At 44.9% G+C, this 16,809-nt stretch overlaps 2 protein-coding genes across 4 annotated transcripts in view; one reads left to right on the plus strand and one right to left on the minus strand.

Annotated features, from left to right (window-relative positions):
• The window catches only part of MFAP3 (microfibril associated protein 3), a 34,743-nt gene extending 23,805 nt beyond the window's left edge, over positions 1 to 10,938 (minus strand). Inside the window, exon 1 of one of the 2 annotated variants that reach the window (XM_085617646.1) lies at positions 10,787 to 10,938. The gene's annotated coding sequence lies outside the window, so the exon portion shown is untranslated. The remainder of the gene's footprint in view (positions 1 to 10,786) is intronic. The other variant, XM_085617645.1, reaches the window with a different exon arrangement.
• Positions 10,862 to 16,809, plus strand: part of FAM114A2 (family with sequence similarity 114 member A2) — a 310,681-nt gene continuing 304,733 nt past the window's right edge. Inside the window, exon 1 of one of the 2 annotated variants that reach the window (XM_085617644.1) lies at positions 10,862 to 11,064. The gene's annotated coding sequence lies outside the window, so the exon portion shown is untranslated. The remainder of the gene's footprint in view (positions 11,065 to 16,809) is intronic. The other variant, XM_085617643.1, reaches the window with a different exon arrangement.

Here is a 16,809-nt window from a genome sequence, read left to right on the forward strand (position 1 = left end):
TTCAGAAAAATTTTAAAAGCATTGATAGAAATATGCGGAGTGAATAATAATGAAAAACACAGTCAACAGTATTTTAAAAGTATAACGTAAAGATTTCACGGTGGACAGAATTACGCGGAATTAACGTGCATCATTTCTACTTTCCTCGACAATGTGAAGATCCAGCCCAGAAAAGCTATTTTGCCCGATACACACAATAACCCCTCCACCCCATTTCTTTCTTTTGAAGAAAAGTCCTTTTTATTAGGTCTCGCCTGGCGTAAGATGCGCGCATGCGCAGTCTCGCTGGCGAGATTTAATGAGATGTGGGTATTTTCTGTAAGGGACATTAAGCCCCGCCCCTCTTTTCCATTGGCTGGCGTCACCGTTTATGCTAAACAGTGGCCAGCCATTGGAAAAGAGGTGTCCCTGACATATTTGCTTGGCTTTCTGAGCCGTCCCATTTGGACGGCCTGGCCTGCTTTGAGTTTGTCGCAAAAGGTTTCTTATCTTTATGGGGCCAAACACATGGCCCCATAAAGATAAAAAACCTTTTCGCAGCCGAGGCCGTCCAAGTGGCTCGGCAGAAAAAGCCGAACAAATACGTCATGGCGTCCGCTTGTTAAAGAGGGGTCCGGGTGGGCCCTGCAGAAGGCTGCAAGAGCCGACAGTCCGGGGAGAGCGATACGTTTAAGTGCTCGTCGCTTTGGGGATACGAGAACGACTGGGAGGCAGTAAAACGCACATCTGACGCAACCTTTACAGAACATTCCGGGGTGAAGGGGGGGGGGGCGCTCGGGCCTCCAGAGGGTGCCTGGGTAGGGAGAGCGCTTTGCCAAATGTTACGAACGCTTGATAAATCAAACTTCAGTACCCCACCCCACTGGGCAGGAACATAGCTCAAACACTGCCCTGAACCAGCCCCCCTGCACTACCCGGCCTGCTTTATAGCAAGGGTCACAAGGCAGTCAGCAGGCCTCGGACGCGGAATACCAAGCAGGCAGCCACGTGAGAACAGGCCGCGGAGGGGCGGGTACCACTGAAAGGTGCCAAGATCCGGGAAGAGGTCAGGACAACTGATTGATGCCCCCAGCAGGCCGGAGCATCCATGCAGGGGTGGACTCACCATGAGCTCAGTACGGTCATGACCGGATGGGCCGCGCTGTGAAGAGCTCCGGACAAGTGCCTCGATTACCTCAGCAGGCCAGGCCTCGCCAGAGCATCCAGGCAGGGGCAGCCATGTTCACAAGATCACTGGATGGGCCGCGCTGCATCAAATGGCCGCCCGCTTGCTCACACTCGTCTTTAATAACACATCTAAAGGTAAATGTGTTTCAAGAGCAGTGAGTATATGTATGTGTGCACGTGTACTCTGCTCAAACATGTTAAAATACATGCAAACCTTTGTTGACAACTGAGAGGTAATTCAATTGCGTTGAAGGCTGTTGCTGTGCAATACACGTATTTCCTGTGTAACACTTCGCCAGATCCCAAGCATGCTGGACGCATTAATGGAAGCCTCCGAACCCAGTTCTATCATCCTGGCTTTTGTTGACTTGCCGCTTCCGGGGAAAGGCACTCTCCCTTTACCTCGGTGCTTGTCGTCACCTGAACAAGTCCCGGGACGTCTGATTGATCTAATCAGCAGCTGTAATGTCGGAAACCACACGCGTCCGGAAGGACGACGGCTTTTATTAATTCCTTACTTCATGTTGTTAAAAGCCGACCCTGGGGTTTTCTTTTGCCTGCCAAAAAAATTTGAATAATTGCAGCGAGTTTGTATTTAATGCATTCCACTGTCTCATAGAGTGCACCAACATCTCCAGTATTGTCGGCACACTAGCCTAAACATTGTTTGAAAAAACATATATAGTGTGGAGGAAGACGCGCGGAGTGTGATAGGCTGTTGAGTACCATTCTTGATTGTTGGGCGGGGGACACGTGAGAAGAGTTTTTTGTTGTACCGAACATTAAGTTAAGTTTGAACTGGAAATTCCCCGAGCGAGCGCCATATTTGACTGCATCTGGTGGAAGTTCTGGTGACGTTATAAAACAAGAGGCCAAAGGCCGAGTTGTTTCTAAAGATAGCTTGAGCCCCGATATGGCAACATAGAACCCTATTACACATGTTACCCATTATGCGTTTTTTTTAATAAAGCATGTTTATTTTGTGATTTACGTAAATGGGTCGCGACACTGCTCGTCATGCTGCAAATAACCCCAAAGGATTCTGGATAGTGTAGTGGCTACGGTGAGTACGCCTACGCCACGAGTATATAGAAATATAATGCCATCCCTGGACACGTGTTTCGAGGTAATTGCCTCTCGTCAGCAGGGAGCAGGTAGGTATGCGGGGTGCCGATGACTGCCATATATATAGGTAAAATACCTTCCAAGGCGCGCAGGTGCAGACACCGGGCTCGTCAGCCAAAGTCGCTCGAATGAGCTATTAGTAATTTACGTAAATGGGTCGCGACACTGCTCGTCATGCTGCAAATAACCCCAAAGGATTCTGGATAGTGTAGTGGCTACGGTGAGTACGCCTACGCCACGAGTATATAGAAATATAATGCCATCCCTGGACACGTGTTTCGAGGTAATTGCCTCTCGTCAGCAGGGAGCAGGTAGGTATGCGGGGTGCCGATGACTGCCATATATATAGGTAAAATACCTTCCAAGGCGCGCAGGTGCAGACACCGGGCTCGTCAGCCAAAGTCGCTCGAATGAGCTATTAGTAATTTACGTAAATGGGTCGCGACACTGCTCGTCATGCTGCAAATAACCCCAAAGGATTCTGGATAGTGTAGTGGCTACGGTGAGTACGCCTACGCCACGAGTATATAGAAATATAATGCCATCCCTGGACACGTGTTTCGAGGTAATTGCCTCTCGTCAGCAGGGAGCAGGTAGGTATGCGGGGTGCCGATGACTGCCATATATATAGGTAAAATACCTTCCAAGGCGCGCAGGTGCAGACACCGGGCTCGTCAGCCAAAGTCGCTCGAATGAGCTATTAGTAATTTACGTAAATGGGTCGCGACACTGCTCGTCATGCTGCAAATAACCCCAAAGGATTCTGGATAGTGTAGTGGCTACGGTGAGTACGCCTACGCCACGAGTATATAGAAATATAATGCCATCCCTGGACACGTGTTTCGAGGTAATTGCCTCTCGTCAGCAGGGAGCAGGTAGGTATGCGGGGTGCCGATGACTGCCATATATATAGGTAAAATACCTTCCAAGGCGCGCAGGTGCAGACACCGGGCTCGTCAGCCAAAGTCGCTCGAATGAGCTATTAGTAATTTACGTAAATGGGTCGCGACACTGCTCGTCATGCTGCAAATAACCCCAAAGGATTCTGGATAGTGTAGTGGCTACGGTGAGTACGCCTACGCCACGAGTATATAGAAATATAATGCCATCCCTGGACACGTGTTTCGAGGTAATTGCCTCTCGTCAGCAGGGAGCAGGTAGGTATGCGGGGTGCCGATGACTGCCATATATATAGGTAAAATACCTTCCAAGGCGCGCAGGTGCAGACACCGGGCTCGTCAGCCAAAGTCGCTCGAATGAGCTATTAGTAATTTACGTAAATGGGTCGCGACACTGCTCGTCATGCTGCAAATAACCCCAAAGGATTCTGGATAGTGTAGTGGCTACGGTGAGTACGCCTACGCCACGAGTATATAGAAATATAATGCCATCCCTGGACACGTGTTTCGAGGTAATTGCCTCTCGTCAGCAGGGAGCAGGTAGGTATGCGGGGTGCCGATGACTGCCATATATATAGGTAAAATACCTTCCAAGGCGCGCAGGTGCAGACACCGGGCTCGTCAGCCAAAGTCGCTCGAATGAGCTATTAGTAATTTACGTAAATGGGTCGCGACACTGCTCGTCATGCTGCAAATAACCCCAAAGGATTCTGGATAGTGTAGTGGCTACGGTGAGTACGCCTACGCCACGAGTATATAGAAATATAATGCCATCCCTGGACACGTGTTTCGAGGTAATTGCCTCTCGTCAGCAGGGAGCAGGTAGGTATGCGGGGTGCCGATGACTGCCATATATATAGGTAAAATACCTTCCAAGGCGCGCAGGTGCAGACACCGGGCTCGTCAGCCAAAGTCGCTCGAATGAGCTATTAGTAATTTACGTAAATGGGTCGCGACACTGCTCGTCATGCTGCAAATAACCCCAAAGGATTCTGGATAGTGTAGTGGCTACGGTGAGTACGCCTACGCCACGAGTATATAGAAATATAATGCCATCCCTGGACACGTGTTTCGAGGTAATTGCCTCTCGTCAGCAGGGAGCAGGTAGGTATGCGGGGTGCCGATGACTGCCATATATATAGGTAAAATACCTTCCAAGGCGCGCAGGTGCAGACACCGGGCTCGTCAGCCAAAGTCGCTCGAATGAGCTATTAGTAATTTACGTAAATGGGTCGCGACACTGCTCGTCATGCTGCAAATAACCCCAAAGGATTCTGGATAGTGTAGTGGCTACGGTGAGTACGCCTACGCCACGAGTATATAGAAATATAATGCCATCCCTGGACACGTGTTTCGAGGTAATTGCCTCTCGTCAGCAGGGAGCAGGTAGGTATGCGGGGTGCCGATGACTGCCATATATATGTTATTTTGTGGGAGTTAGCCTGAAAAAGCGTTTTTCTTTAAACAGTGGGCACTAGCTTTAATTAGAAAATTTAAGTTCTGTTGAATTTTAGTGGATAAATAGTTGATAAATTATCATTGATAATAGTCAGTGTATTCATACAGTTCTGTGGCCGTAGCATTTACAGTGTATTTAGTTCTTTACCATATTGTTCACGTATTTGTAGATTTCACCAAAAATGCGTTTAGTTCATATAAATAGAAATAATACTACCAGAGAATCTGCCACATAATGTTACTTTTTTGCTGCATAATTTAGATAAGCTTGCCACGTAATTTAGTCTCCATGCTGCTTAATACTTAGTAACCCTAACATTATGATGCCGAAATCCGTATTTCATAGAGAACCTTGAAGTGTTGTCTATATTTCAGAAGTGGCTGTGACATGCAGATTTCTATATCGCTGCATTTTGTGCATTAAAAGCTGCCGAACATGTATGTGTCTCTATCATAACCTCATGTGGATCCTGCCTGATGAAGAGACTTTTTGTAGGAGAGCTTGCAGTAAATCACTGCGAGAATGCAACCTTCTGCATTAGAAGATACCCTATATCTAGATATGCCTCTGGGATGCTAGACCTTTTGAAATTATTGGTATGGGTCAAATGATGCTGCTGTCCACACTCTTCCAAGCAGCATTCAGTTGACTGGTCAGCAAGATTTCAGCTATTAGACACTCGCAATGTTGCTGAACTTCAGTTCTCCGTCAAACAGGCAGCGGTCCCCAGCAGAGCTTGCCCAAGCATCCTCTGAGACAGTTCAGGAGGAAAGTGAGTCTCCCAGTTGTTGCAATCATGAACTTCCACTGTTCATCTGGCAGCCAAGACGTTTTCTAGTGTGACTGGAAGAGAGGACTTTCTCCTTCGGTTGCAGGCTGTCTCAGGCACACAACTGTGACACATACACATGCGTGGGAAAAGTCAGAGCTGACTGCAGATCTAATCATTTCAGGCAAGAGAATCCAAATTTGATAAGTGTGACCAGCACGAGCACCAGATAAATCTGAGACTCAATGTACTATCATACTTGGGAAACTGCGTTTGGTTGTAGGGATTAAATGAAACTTTCCCAGCAGTATGGCATCTATTTAGAATCATTGAGAAATATATCCTTTTACACAGCTTCATAACTGACCTACAGGCAGGTTTGAGTACACTTTTAACTTTGTGTTACGAATGCCATGAAACCGTTGGGGTCCAAGATAGGGGACATAACTGATCATAAAAATCCATATTTCCACAAGCAGTATGTTAATGCTTTACAATATTGGTCTTATGACTTAACAAGTCAGGTTAGACCCACCTAGGTAGGGGCTACACTGGGGAAACAAAGTGACACCTATTTGGCAGAGTACATTCATCAGGTTTCAGTGATTAACAGAGGTCAAAATCCAGATGACCAAACCATATAAAACAGGAGAAGCACTATGCATGTGTTACCCGCTACACCTCCCATACCTAAATAAACCACACATTCTACCCATAGCACTACTAGTACCATAATGCATTGGGATGGTTAGGGTAATTGTGTGTGGTCTCTGGATACCTGGCAACGAATCAAAACGCTCATGTCCTTTGGTCTTGTGACGTATGACAACCAATCAGATTACATGTGGCCTTTGAATAGAGAATCGCCCCCCTCACTCATTGCTTGGCTTCCCTGCCTGTTCTGGATCCTACGTTTTCTTCATTGGAATATTCGATTCTTGGAATTCTTGCACGCCGTTTGCGGTATCTTCCGTACTTCAGCCTCGGCGTTATCCTGCCCGCCATTCTCGGCGCTTGTCTGCACGCCGTTCGCGGCGTTTGTCTGCCCGCCAATCTCGGCGTATATCTGCACGCCCTTCTCGGCGTTCCCATGCACAACCTTGGCCGTGTTCACAAAGTATTCCAGTTGCCTGCCAAAAGGAGTTCGTCTGCACGCTGATTCTCTTTCCCTAGCGGCATCAGAGAGAGTCCTTGTACCCGTTGTGCAACCTTCCTGAAGAACAACGACGAACTAAAACCCCAGTTCTTTTGAATACGAGAGACTTATTTACTCACTCTCCTTAAGATACATTTTACGAGTGAGGCAACCTTGTGTCAGTCGTGAGTCAATTCAAGGAGCGTTACAATTCTTTGTTTCAACACTACATTGCGGAAAACTACTGCAAACTCAGTTAATCCTTTTTCATGGAACTTCCACGTCCGGACATCGTTCTAAAAACATTCAGTTGAAGGACCTAGCGTTTCCTCACCAGTCTTGCGAAGATTGTTCTAGAGGATGATGTCTCCCTTTCAATTATGAGCAACAAAACAAGATTGCATTAAGACTTCGGGTGTCTCTTGGTTCACGTTGCTTATACTCTTGGTAAGTTGAGACCACGCACAATTCAACTGTTTAGAATCACAATTAGAATCCTTCATCTCTTGTCCCATATGTGTTTTAGATTTCTAATATTGATTGTCCTTTTTGTTCACAGTATCTTCTTGTTGCTTCATCGCTCATTGACTCCTCCTGCACTGTGCCTACTTCGTGGAAGTTTCCAAGTCTGCTCATCGCTCCCTGGGAATACTTGTAAGGTTCCTGTTATATCTCTCTTGGAGACTTACAGTATTCTCGGGGAAGGTGAGACCTAGCTTCGCTCCTGAGGATCAGAGGTGCACAACGCCTCCTTGCAGCGACAGCATGATGGGATTGCTTGCATTACTATATTTACGAAATTGTGCTGTAAAATGCATTAATTTACCCATTTTTTCCCAAAATATTCCTGTGAATTGGAAAAGCTCAGCCACTAACTCTTAGCGATAATTCTATCTATAGTTTTACTGAAAGCAAACATTTACACCTACACATATTTTATCTTAACCAGCGCTTTAAATGGGCCGGTACTCACGGGTACTGAGTACCGGCACTTCTCATTTTTACCGAGCTGAGTACCGGCACTTCTCCACTGCCAAGGAGAGTACCGGTACTCAAAGAAATGTAAGCTCATTGCTGCTAGTGCTGCTGAGCTCGAGGCAGTCAGAGTGGAGCAGATCTGTAGGGCACTCTGACATCCAAAGCGCCTCTCTAGCCCTTAGCTGAGACACCACTGAACCATTAAGCAGCGACTCATTTGCATTATGCACGGGATGTCCGGGTGTTGGAAATTTCACCGCCCTGCTGTGTCTGACAGAGTAGGCCCCATGCAGGCCCTGCTCTGTCAATCACATAAGCACTGTCCCTGACGCTCCGAAGTAACTAAGGAATAATCCGAAGTGAGCCTTTTGTGTATTTGTCTGCTTATGTGTTCGTGTTTGCCTGATATTGTAACTAAATCCAAATGGTCGCACACTGCTGACCTACCTGCGTGTTACCCCAAAGAACTGTGGTCCCTGTAGTCAGCGTCGGCGGATACACCTATGCTCGTGTCGTGAGTGCAAGTGTGAATAGCGTTAGCCATCCCTGGACACGTGTTTCGAGGTTGTTGCCTCTCGTCAGCAGGGAGTAGGAAAGAGTGCAGGGTTGCTGTGTAGGCTGCTAAAATCATTATCAGGTATGTACCTCTCGTAGCAACGCAGGTGCGTAACCTGAGCCCGTCGACTCCCCGGCTCAAAGAGCCACTAAATAACTAAATCCAAATGGTCGCACACTGCTGACCTACCTGTGTGTTACCCCAAAGAACTGTGGTCCCTGTAGTCAGCGTCGGCGGATACACCTATGCTCGTGTCGTGAGTGCAAGTGTGAATAGCGTTAGCCATCCCTGGACACGTGTTTCGAGGTTGTTGCCTCTCGTCAGCAGGGAGTAGGAAAGAGTGCAGGGTTGCTGTGTAGGCTGCTAAAATCATTATCAGGTATGTACCTCTCGTAGCAACGCAGGTGCGTAACCTGAGCCCGTCGACTCCCCGGCTCAAAGAGCCACTAAATAACTAAATCCAAATGGTCGCACACTGCTGACCTACCTGCGTGTTACCCCAAAGAACTGTGGTCCCTGTAGTCAGCGTCGGCGGATACACCTATGCTCGTGTCGTGAGTGCAAGTGTGAATAGCGTTAGCCATCCCTGGACAGGTGTACCCGCCGCTGTCACTACATTCTCCAGAATCCTATGGGGCTATTTGCTAGTATGACGAGCGGTGTGCAACCCACTTCGCATTTTGACTGATATTGTGTATGTTTGAGAGAGACATGAGATCAGAGAGGAAGAGAATCGGGACACTCAGGGGACATTTGAAAAGAAATTCGTACAATGCTCGTTTGTGTGCGCACTCTACAAGATTTCACTTAAGTCAAGCAAGTAGGAAGAGTATGACACTACGAAGCAGCAAATATTACAAAAACAAGGAAACATTAATATTTCGCGTTTGCCCTTCATTTCATGTAATGAGTTAAAATGTTTTGTTATATTGATACATTTCTCGCATGTTTTGGTATGTCCTGAAAGGGGTGTTAGAGGCGCAACTAGATCCCAATTCTTTTTTGCGTGTGTGTGTGTGGGGGGTCGTCGTCTTCCTGCAATAGGCAGAGTGGAGATCCAGAGGTTCTAAGAAGGAGTGAAAAAACAACAAAGGCTCGTTAACAAGTAAATGGTCTTTTAAAGACCTGTGAAGTACTCGGTGCGGCTCCAATAAGACAGACGCCAGACCAGCCAGCCTACAACAGCTCAAAAACGGTCTCTGTGTGTGCCCTGGAAGCTGTCTCTGCCCGGGCTGGCACACACAAAGGGGGGGGGGGCTTTAGCACTTTGAGCCCTATGGGCGTTGCGAGCCTGAGTGGTGTAGAACTCATTATTAATTATGCTATGCCAGCGTCTCGTTGGTCCTGGTACGCACTGAATATTAGCCTGAAAGTGCTAACAGTACTGCAGATGGCTTGGCTGCACTCATAGTTTACAAGCTCCTTCCATTATGATTTAGGGCTTGTTCCAAACATGTCTTCACACCACCCTTTATTAGCATATGTAGCTGGTAATCTGCATAATGGAAAGTTTGAGACTACTATCAAGGATAGTTCAAGGGCAAAATTAATACTCAATAGAAGTGTCTTTGTATCATCATGTCTCGCTCCGCCTCTAACCCCGCCCACTAGCTACACCCCTAACTCAATTTAATGAGTACCTGCACTTATATTTTCCCATTTAAAGCACTGATCTTAACCATTATGATTGAGGCTACATGATACACTACATTAAGATATATCCAAGTGTTTCAGGCATTTAATTAACAAGCATTTGCAATGCAATAGGTCTCGCATTTACACAAGTTTAAGCTATTGGAATTGCAAACGACAATGTGTTTTATTTATGTTTTAAAAACCAAAACATAAATAAAAGGCATTGTCATTTACAATGCTAATAGCTCAAACTCATGTAAATGCGAGACCAATTGCATTGCAAATGCTTGACCAGTGCTTTAAATGGGCAGGTACTGTCCGGTGCGAGTATCTGCACTTCTATATTTCCGTTCACATCTGTGGCAGCAGCTCTTAATATTATCTAAACGCTCCTGAAATATGCATTTGGCAACTAATTTGGCCAGAATGCTGGGACTCGTTCATTTTTATGAAATCACGCACAGTGCATGGGCTTTCAAAGGAGAATCCGAAATTGTAATTCCATGCAACGTTTGATAGATATCCCAAGTCTCATGCAATACGCGTGAAAATAACTCAGATAGCTTTGAGAATCGGGTGAGACGGTTGATTCGTGCGCGCGTAGGTATTTAAAATGACATTTTACTTTATTCGATTGAAATGCAGCCAGAGCGTAGTTGCTAATGACAGAGAACATAATGGCAGGCGCACGTAACACAGGCGTTCATGCTGAGGGAGCTGCGCAACACAAGCTAAACGTTTGTTGTTATGTCATGGGCACCACGTCGGATCTGGGGCCTCTGTCGGAGCGGTCTCAAACTCTGTAAATTCGACTTGACACTGAGATCGCTGATCAGCCGAAGTAGGTCACAAGCCCTAAAAAGCAAAGGTAGACAGGGGCGAAAAGAGCACTTGGCACATCACTACAGCCGCTGACATTTGATCGGGCCTACGAGCGGTACCGCTTGCACAGACAGCCTGCCGCCGGTTGACGGGGTTCCTGAGCCTTCATTCGTTGATTTCTCCTATTTTGAACAGCTAGCAGCGTCCGAGTTTAAGGCAGCAAGAAAACCCTCTTTCTTACCTATACAAAAGAGCCCGCTGTTGATGTGTAGACTTCCGCGGACGACAGCCACCCGGGCTGTGCCGTGTCACATATGCGACGCTTCCTGTAATCCCTTCCAGCAAGCTAGGAAAGCTCTGCGTCTCAACCGAGTAGTTTCCTTTCTGCAAGAGGGAGCCATCCGACGTGTACACTACGTCACATGTGCTTCTTCACCTTTGCCCCCTTCAAGTACTGTTCACCGTATACCACCGGTTTCAGCGACACATGTTTACATTCACGCCGCTGCCACGAGGACAGTGAGTATGACGTGCTGCCTTCTACATTCCTTACATGCAGTTATAGATTATAGGGCACAGGGCTCTGTACCCTCCGATCTTGAGGGGGCGTGGCTCCGTTGCCACATCTCTTCGGGTGAGGTGCTTGACTGGCTTTCAGCACTCTCCATACTCAACGGGAGCAGTAATGGGGGGCTTGTGTAAAGATACACGTAGAGGCTCGAGTTGATATGTGATAAGTTTATTTGTACCCATCCAGAAGCTCAAGATAGAAACCTCCTTCTAGCACTACTCTTTCTTATGTTCTTTGTCGTTCCTTCCAACCGTCTTTCTCCCGAATTCGTGAGAGCTCCACATGACGGCGATAGAGCGACAACGACTACATTCCGTCAATAACATTCCTACATTCCATCAATACCAGACACATTCCCCTTATTTTTAAAACGAAATAAACCTTCTACCCATCTCCCTTTCACTTTTAACAAAATAAGGTCAATTGTAACAACAATACAAACCTAATGTAAAACACATAAGCTAAATAATCCCAATATATCACTTTATAATTTTCCTTTAAGATACATCTCGCACACAAGTAATGACAGCGTTGAATTTCTTTCGTACTACAACCTTTCTCCCACATCTTGTAATTTTCCCCTCAACACATTTCCCCTTTCATTGTCAACATTATCCAGGTGGGTAGAATTTTCCATACAACTCCAGAATTGTGCCCATTCCTCTTCCCCATCCACCACCTTTAGTGTTTACATTCCTGAGTATCCCTGAATAGTATTTCTGCACTACCTATATTAGTACCAGACATATTTTCATTCCTACTATCACCTTCCCACAACCAATTCTTTCTTCCTCCCACGATACCAGCTTCACTCTTGGAAGCATTACATTTGGCAATCTATGTTAAATGCAATATTTCACTATTACATAACTTCAAAGAGCTGGTGCTGATCTCCATTACCTTGTATGGACCTCTGAATTTTGGACTTCCTTTACTCTGCACTCTTTGAACTTTGACCATGACAAAATATTCTACATTGAATTTGGCAGAATTGACCCCATGCGTGGTCCATTGTATTTTTTGTACGTGCAGTGCACCTTCACTCTATTGTTTGTCACACCGACCAGTTGTCCTTTGTGCTAGGTTTCCTACCTCTTAACAATTCACACGGACTATAACCAACGGCTGTAGGAGATGCACGGTAGGCCCACAACAACCTCTTCACATCCAACTCACAATCCTTACAATTTCCAATGGCCATTTGGACACTTCCCATTAGTACTCTGTTAAAGTGCTCCACCGCTTCATTCCCAGCTGGATGATAAATAGACGTGTGCTTCCACTTAATGTTATTCCTACCAAGAAATGTTTGAAACTCACCAGAATTAAATTGTGTGCCATTATCAGTAAGAATATACTTTGAAATTCCCTTACGTAGAAATACATCTAGCAAAAATCTGATTACAGTTGTAGAATCTGTCACTTTTGAAATCCAAATTACAGGCCATTTTGTGACAGGATCTAATAACACCACTACATAGCAACTATAGCCGTCATTAGTCTACAGTGCCCCCTAAATATCTATAGCTAAGTCTTCCCATGGACCTTTAGGGCATTTGTTAGGTTCTAAAGGTTGTCTACATGTGATTAAAGTCTTATCCACCAAACAGCACTCTCTACACTCTCTAGCAATCCCTGGCCACCAGTATTGTTCCTTGACCCTCCTTTTATTTTTGACTATCCCTTAGTGACCCTCTTGGATAATACACAGAATCCTGTTTCCTAAACTCTCTGGAGGTGTAATTCTCACCCCTCTTAACAAAAAGTCATCTTCCCATGACAATTCATTGTTAACCTCCAAAAATGTCTCTCACACTCACTCGTCCCTTTTTTGTGGCCAATCAGACTGCATGTACTCTTGCACCAACACATCCTAATTTGTCAATCACTGCAACCTTGTATTCTTGACTGGAAGCACATTGTTCAAGTGGAAATCTGCTCAAATAGTCAGCAACCCGATTTTTAATTCCAGGTAAATATTCCACTTCATAGCTATAGTCCAATAACTGCAAAGATAATCTAGCCAAGTTAGGAGTGGCCTTTACCAGTCCAGCAGTGGTAATTAATTTTGATAAGAGTTTGTGATCAGTACAAATCACAATACCTGAACCCCTACACATATTGCCAGAACTTACATATACCCCAGACACACTCTAACATCTCCTTCTCAATAGTTGAGAATTTCTCTTCAGCCAGTGTCAAAGAACGGAAAACAAAAGAAATGGTAGATTCTTTTCCATTCACATTAATCTGGGACAAAACCATCACAAGACCTCTACCACTGGCATCAGTACTAGTAACATTTCTCTCCAACAAATTGAAACTTTAAAGAGGAACTGCAGAACAAATGTCATGTTTAATAGCTTCAAAACATTCTTGGTGCTCGTCACCCCACTTGAAAGAGTGGTTGTTTTTAACAATTGTCTGAGGTACAAAGTCTTTGTTGCAAAATCCAAACTTTGAATAAAACTCTGTCATTATCAAGGAGGACATAACCCCTTTCTTGGACACTAGTGCAGGTGCTTTACAGATCGCTTCTAACAATTCTTCTTTTGGGGTAGTACCCTCACCACTCACTTCATGTCTTAAATACATGGCTTTAGACACTGCAAACTTGTATTTACTCATCTCTGCAGTCAGGCCATTTACACTCAAAATTCGTAACGCTTCCAAAAGTTCTCATCATGTTCACGTCTATCCTTGCCCATAATCAATATGTCTTCTTGAAAGAACGAGACCCCTGAACCATTCTTAAACAATTTATACATGAGCCTTTGAAATACAGCTGCTGTGGATGGCAGGCCAAATGGCATCTGCTAAAACTGGAAACATCCATATTGTGTAGTGAAGGCCATCAGTTGTTTGCTATTCGAGTGCAGTGGAACCTGATGGTAGGCTGTAGTCAAATCTAATGAAAAAATCCAGGGGATCTCTTTGGTCATGGCTAACATGTCACTAATCTTTGGCAACGGACACCTACCTACACGAATATTCCAATTAAGATTGCTCAGATCAACACATATTCTGATTTTGCCATTCGCCTTCCTAGCCACGACCAAGGAAACCAATCGTTCTCTTGACTCCATCTACTCAATGTCCCAGCATGACAAACCTGTCTGGTTCCTGCTTTGCCTCTTTTCTAATGCTAAAGGGAATATTCCTCACGTTATGCAATACAGGATCGCTCTTCTGCATTAAAATTATTTAATGTTGGAACCCTTTAATACACCCTACATTACTCAAAACCACCTCAGGGAATTGTAAACTCAAAGAACGAGCATATGAATCTTCCATCAGTAAAACCTACTCAGGATTGTTGTAATCAAGTCTTATTACCTAGGTTACCGTGGTCCACCAACTCAACACAGATGGACCCTTCTTAGCCACATAAAACTTGCCTTCTGCTTCTCTCCCCTTAAATACAAATTTGAACATGCAAAAGCCTACTATTGTATAGAGTCATCTGTGAAAGTCACAAGATGGACAATAGAAGGCTGTAAAGATCCCAAAGAGTATTCCTAAACGTATCCTTCCACACTTTGTTATTGATAATAGTGAATGGCGAACCAGAGTCAGCTACGATGTTGACGTGACTCCTCCTATCACTGATTCACATGTAGGCTTTTTCTTCTTATTGCTATCATCTAAATCATGATAATCTATACATAAACTAAATTGAACATCATCTTCTTCCAGGCCTGAAGATTCTGAGTCATGAACACACTACAACAGATGTACCTCATTTCTTTCGGCAGACTTTTGCAAAATGAGCTATGGTCCCGCAATACGAGCGCTGTAGTTTCCTTGCAGGGCACTTCTTATTGTATGCCAAATGCTGTCTGCTCCCGCACCTGTAGCATGCTCTTCCACTATTCTTATTACTGTGAGACTGTTTATTCATGTATTTTCTGCCACTCATTTCAGCATTAGCTCGAACTTCACTTTTCCCTTTATATTTCTGGGATTCCTTTGTTTTTGTAGAAGTTGTTTTGATGGCAGCAACTGTATCCTTCGCTACGCTTTGCAAACTCAGCTTTTTTTATTTATTTTTTACCATAGAGCTGGCTTCTTTAAGAATAGTGTCTCCATTAGCCCATAAATGTTCTTGAACATGAGAATCATTAGTATGCATCACAGTTTGATCCCTTATCAGTTCATCGTGCAAATTCCTGAATTTGCAAGTTTTTCCAACTCTGCTACAGTGTCTACTGAAATACCTACAGATGGTATAAAATAAAGATCAAGGTCTTCTAATGCATTACTTAGTACATCTGTGTTATCACTGTCCCTTGTTTGTCCATTTGTTCATACGGTCTTAACCCTTCTGGAGACAGTGTGAAGTAAAATTGTCTTTTTCTTCCTAACAAAAAACTCTTCCTCATTCACTTCTTCCAATGTAGCAATTTAGTTTAAGAAATATGCTTTCCACTGTGACCATTTCATCAAGGGCACTCCAGGGGTGACTAAAAATGGTTGAGGAGGTGGAAGAGTGAAACTCTAAGCATACATGTTTGCAAAACAGTACGAAGTGACTAGAGGAATGAAATAACAATCAACTGTGTTGAGTTGAAGTAGAAATTCACTGTAGATAAAGTATGCCAGAGTATGTTAGTTGTTCCACTCGACAATTATTCCCAGGAATAGTGTAGTTAGTATATTAATTTTGTGTGCATATCCCCGTGGTCACCTAACACCACAGATGTCCACTACATAATGTATTTTGTCCCAGTCATTAAATAGTTAAGGTGAGCGGATCACCGTAGATCCACACAGGAATATATTTAAGGGCCAAATACCAAGGTGTGCAGATCACCGTGTCCACACAACCAAGCCTAGTTCAAGTATGGCCGCTACGTCCCGTGGTGACATCACAGTGTGACTCACAACAAGGCTGCAAAAATTTAATTTTCCAAGTGAGCGTTCTATGCTCTCGGCTGCTCGCTCATGCGCAATAGTGCCAACACCTCACCGGCAATACTGAGTTCAACCGATGGCACCAGAACTTGCCAGCTTTGTATGACCACCGCATTACTCGATCTGTAGAACAACTTCAGTGTCGAGGTAAGCCTCAGCGATACTACTGCCTCATCTTCAGCAAGAGATTATCTATGTTGGAGTTGACACCATAACCGTGTGGTGTGGGTTGGGGGTAAAAATATAAATGAGGTGAGCAGTTCCTTGTGAAAGAAAACTCAGGGCGATGGTTCCAGGGAAAGGATTATGCTCCAATAGGAGCACGAGCCCTCGCTCACCCAAATGGATGCTTGTTTCCGGTCCTGGGGGACCCGGCTTGGCAGTTTGGGCTGGATCCCAGGAGGAAAAGAGTCAAGACTGATTTGCATATGGCTGGGTCCAAACTGTATTGGCGTAGTGAGCAAAAGAACAATGGATTTAACCCAGATCTATTGCCTGGGGGTGAATGTTTGATTGATTCAGTATTCTGTCCATCATTTGTTGCTGCAGCACATTTCTGAAAACTAGACATCCTGGGGAGTCCAGGGTGGTGTAACTCACACAAATGCCACTCTTTTTCTCTTACTAAGAATGCCTTGCAAGCCTTACATTTAGGCTAAAATCACACATTTCCTCAAATGTCTGTGAGGAAAGCTTCTGGAATCTGCAGGGATCCACAAAACTCCCACCATGCAGCATTACCGCACTCCTTACAATATAAACGGAACGCCATTTGGTAC

The sequence above is a fragment of the Triturus cristatus genome, chromosome 7 (genome assembly GCF_964204655.1).
Source record: "Triturus cristatus chromosome 7, aTriCri1.1, whole genome shotgun sequence".
Lineage (NCBI taxonomy): Eukaryota > Metazoa > Chordata > Amphibia > Caudata > Salamandridae > Triturus > Triturus cristatus.